The sequence below is a fragment of the Syngnathus floridae genome, unplaced genomic scaffold (assembly GCF_059516105.1).
Source record: "Syngnathus floridae isolate MCC-2025c unplaced genomic scaffold, RoL_Sflo_1.0 HiC_scaffold_218, whole genome shotgun sequence".
Lineage (NCBI taxonomy): Eukaryota > Metazoa > Chordata > Actinopteri > Syngnathiformes > Syngnathidae > Syngnathus > Syngnathus floridae.
In genome coordinates, this window is record NW_028284207.1 from 62 (window position 1) to 5,000 (window position 4,939).

The window sequence follows — 4,939 nt, forward strand, 5'->3', positions numbered from 1 at the left end:
CGCACTTCCACCCGGCACGCCGCCCGGAACCTCCGGGAGGCCGTGCGCGCGCGCCAAGTGGCCCAAAATAGCTCCAGCCCAGCGGATCGGCTGTTTACAAGCACCGCGGATGAGATCGCGGAGCATTATTCGACTTCCAGCGGCCCGTGCGCTTACGCACGCCGCCCGGAACCTCCGGGAGGCCGTGCGCATGCGCAAGTGGCCGAAAATAGCTCCTAGCCGACCGGATCTGCACTTTACAAGCACCGCGGATGAGATCGCGGAGCTTTATCCGACTTCCAGCGGCCGGTGCGCTCGCGCACTCCACCCGGCACCTCCGGGAGGCCGTGCGCATGCGCCAAGTGGCCGAAAATAGCTCCAGGCCGACCGGATCTGCACTTTACAAGCTCCGCGGATGAGATCGCGGAACTTCATCCGACTTCCAGCGGCCGGTGCGCTCGCGCACTCCACCCGGCACCTCCGGGAGGCCGTGCGCGCGCGCCAAGTGGCCCAAAATAGCTCCAGCCCAGCGGATCTGCACTCCGCGGATGAGATCGCGGAGCTTTTTTCGACTTCCAGCGGCCGGCGCGCACGACGAGCGGACCCGGTGACGGTCCAGCTCCACCCGGTACCTCGCACGGCCCGCTTCTCCCCCCCGCGCGGACTTCCGAGCGCTCGGGAGACGTTCGGAAGCCGCCGGTGCCGTTGGAGCGGGGAAATACCTCCCTCCAGCGGACACGGCGAGTAAATACACCTTCGGCCAAACGGCGGGAGTAACTATGACTCTCTTAAGGTAGAGGCACTCGACATCTTTTTCACGGTTCGTGGAGGACCCGGCCGGTTCTCGGGGGTGCTTTTTCTCCTAACTCTTGACCCCCGAGGAGGCTTCCAGAGCCCCGGCTAAGCGTTTTACGCGGCCCGCTGAGCTTCCACCGCACCTCCAGCCGGTTCCACGGGTGCTTTCCTGCTCACTGTTTAAGCCGAACGAGGCTTCCAGAGCCCCGGCTAAGCGTTTTACGCGGCCCGCCGAGCCTCCACAGCACTTCCAGGCGGTTCTCCGGGTGCTTCACTCCTCACTCTTTAAGCCGAACGAGGCTTCCAGAGACCCGGCTAAGCGTTTTACGCGGCCCGCCGAGCTTCCACAGCACCTCCAGCCGGTTCTCATGGGGCTTTCCTCCTAACTCTTGAAGCCCGAGGAGGCTTCCAGAGCCTCGGCTAAGCGTTTTACGCGGCCCGCCGAGCTTCCACAGCACCTCCAGCCGGTTCTCATGATGCATTCCTCCTCACTCTTGACGCCCGAGGAGGCTTCCAGAGCCCGGCTAAGCGTTTTACGCGGCCCGCTGGACTTCCAGAGCACCTCCAGCCGGTTCCCCGGGTGCTCCCATCCTCACTGTTTAAGCCGAACGAGGCTTCCAGAGCCCCGGCTAAGCGTTTTACGCGGCCCGCTGGACTTCCAGAGCACCTCCAGCCGGTTCTCCGGGTGCTCCCATCCTCACTGTTTAAGCCGAACGAGGCTTCCAGAGCCCCGGCTAAGCGTTTTACGCGGCCCGCTGGACTTCCAGAGCACCTCCAGCCGGTTCTCCGGGTGCTCCCATCCTCACTGTTTAAGCCGAACGAGGCTTCCAGAGCCCCGGCTAAGCGTTTTACGCGGCCCCGCTGAACTTCCCCAGCACCCCCAGCCGGTTCCCCGAGTGCTTTCCTCCTCACTCTTGACGCCCGAGGAGACTTCCAGCACCCCGGCTAAGCGTTTTACGCGGCCCGCTGAGCTTCCGGAGCACCTCCAGCCGGTTCTCATGGGGCTTTCCTCCTAACTCTTGACCCCCGAGGAGGCTTCCAGAGCCCCGGCTAAGCGTTTTTACGCGGCCCGCCGAGCTTCCAAAGCACCTCCAGCCGGTTCTCATGATGCATTCCTCCTCACTCTTTAAGCCGAACGAGGCTTCCAGAGCCCCGGCTAAGCGTTTTACGCGGCCCGCTGAACTTCCCCAGCACCCCCAGCCGGTTCCCGAGTGCTTTCCTCCTCACTTTATAAGCCGAACGAGGCTTCCAGCGCCCCGGCTAAGCGTTCTCCGCGTCCCGGTGATCTTCCCGGAGGTCGTAACGGGGAAATACCTCCCTCCAGCGGACACGGAGAGAAATTACACCGCCTCTCGCACAGAGGCGGGTAAACGGCGGAGTAACTATGACTCTCTTAAGGTAGCCTGACTTGACATCTCTTTAACGGTTCGTGGATAAATACATGATATATACTACATATGATCGCATTTAAAGCCAAATAATACAAAATGAGCATTCGGTTATAAACACTGTATTCATCATGTTTATAGGCGATGTTAATATTTATATGTTTAATGTTTATAGGTGATGTTAATATTTATATATTTAATGTTTATAGGGGATGTTAATATTTATATATTTATTTTGTACATCATGTTATAGTTATACGACACTCGCTATTGGATCATGATGTGATCGTATCGGCGGGAGTCGGCCCGGGCTCCGGGTGAAGAGGCCGAATTCTCGCCACTCGCGGCCGACCGGGGAACCAGCAGAGGCGGACGCATCGCGGCGCGAGAGCCCTTGGCACTTAGAAAAAATTTGGCAAAAGTTGCTCCGTGCTCCAGGTGAAGAGGCCGAATTCTCGCCACTCCGCGGCCGACCGGGGAACCAGCAGAGGCGGACGCATCGCGGCGCGAGAGCCCTTGGCACTTAGAAAAAAATTGGCAAAAGTCGCTCCGGGTGAAGAGGCCGAATTCTCGCCACTCGCGGCCGACCGGGGGAACCAGCAGAGGCGGACGCATCGCGGCGCAAGAGCCCTTGGCACTTAGAAAAAAATTGGCAAAAGTCGCTCCGCGCTCCAGGTGAAGAGGCCGAATTCTCGCCACTCGTGGCCGACCAGGGAACCAGCAGAGGCGGACGCATCGCGGCGCGAGAGCCCTTGGCACTTAGAAAAATTTTCGCAAAAGTCGCTCCGCGCTCCAGGTGAAGAGGCCGAATTCTCGCCACTCGCGGCCGACCGGGGAACCAGCGAAGGCGGGTAAGCTTTCAAGAGAGCCCCGCCGGCTGGTCCGCGGGCCGAACGTGGTCCCGTAACGTACCCACAGCGGACGCCGTCCCACGCCCGGTAAGAACCACCGAGAGGCGGATACGCTCTCCGACGAGCCCCGCCGGCCGGTCCGCGGCGGGAAATGCGCCCTCTGGCGGACACGCCGTTGTAAATGAATGGGCTTTGGCACTTAGTGCATTTTCGCAAAAGTCGCTCCGCGCTCCGGGCGAAGAGGCCGAATTCTCGCTACTCGTGGCCGACCAGGGAACCAGCGAAGGCGGGTAAACTCTCAAGAGAGCCCCGCCGGCTGGTCCGCGGGCCAATAATGGTCCCGTCACCTACCGACAGCGGACGCCGACCCACGCCCGGCAAGGACCACCGAGAGGCGGATAACGGCGCACACCGCGAACGGCGGGTGGCGGTCGCTGGGTGGCGGTCGGGGGGGTGGCGGTCGGGGGGTGGCGGTCGGGGATGGTGCTTGGGGATGGTGCTTGGGGACCGGTGGCGCCGGAGGCGCACACCGCGAACGGCTGGTGGCGGTCGGCTGGTGGCGGTCGGCTGGTGGCGGTCGGCTGGTGGCGGTCGCCTTGTGGCGGTCGGGGGGTGGCGGTCGGGGGGTGGCGGTCGGGGATGGTGCTTGGGGATGGTGCTTGGGACCGGTGGCGCCGGAGGCGCACACCGCGAACGGCTGGTGGCGGTCGGCTGGTGGCGGTCGGCTGGTGGCAGTCGGCTGGTGGCGGTCGGGGGGGTGGCGGTCGGGGGGTGGCGCTTGGGGATGGTGGCGGTCGCCTTGTGGCGGTCGGGGGGGTGGCGGTCGGGGGGTGGCGCTTGGGGATGGTGGCGGTCGCCTTGTGGCGGTCGCCTTGTGGCGGTCGGGGGGGTGGCGGTCGGGGGGTGGCGCTTGGGATGGTGGCGGTCGCCTTGTGGCGGTCGCCTTGTGGCGGTCGCCTTGTGGCGGTCGCCTTGTGGCGGTCGGGGGGTGGCGGTCGGGGGGTGGCGCTTGGGGATGGTGGCGGTCGCCTTGTGGCGGTCGCCTTGTGGCGGTCGCCTTGTGGCGGTCGGGGGGTGGCGGTCGGGGGGTGGCGCTTGGGGATGGTGGCGGTCGCCTTGTGGCGGTCGCCTTGTGGCGGTCGGGGGGTGGCGGTCGGGGGGTGGCGCTTGGGGATGGTGGCGGTCGCCTTGTGGCGGTCGGGGGGTGGCGGTCGGGGGGGTGGCGCTTGGGGATGGTGGCGGTCGCCTTGTGGCGGTCGGGGGTGGCGCTTGGGGATGGTGGCTGTCGCCTGGTGGCGGTCGGGGGTGGCGCTTGGGGATGGTGGCTGTCGCCTGGTGGCGGTCGGGGGTGGCGCTTGGGGATGGTGGTGGTGGTCGCCTGGTGGCCGTCGACTTGTTTCGGTCGGGGGTGGCGCTTGGGGATGGTGGCTGTTGCCTTGTGGTGGTCCGGGTGGCGCTTTGGGACCGGCGTCCGGCGGAAAGTGCGTGTTGCGCGGCCCGGAGAAAGTTTCAGCCAAGGGCCCGCCGCTGGAGAAAATTTTAGGTACCAGGGGTGGATGTTTTTTGTCACCGCAGGAGGGGGACGTTGCCTCCGTCGGTGTCCGGCGGAGAGTGCGTGTTGCGCGGCCCGGAGAAAGTTTAGGCCCGGGGCCCGCCGCTGGAGAAAATTTTAGGTACCAGGAGTGGATTTTTTTTGTCACCGCAGGAGGGGGACGTTGCCTCCGTCGGTGTCCGGCGGAGAGTGCGTGTTGCGCGGCCCGGAGAAAGTTTAGGCCCGGGGCCCGCCGCTGGAGAAAATTTTAGGTACCAGGAGTGGATTTTTTTTTGTCACCGCAGGAGGGGGACGTTGCCTCCGTCGGTGTCCGGCGATGAGTGCGTGTTGCGCGGCCCGGAGAAAGTTTAGGCCCGGGGCCCGCCGCTGGAGAA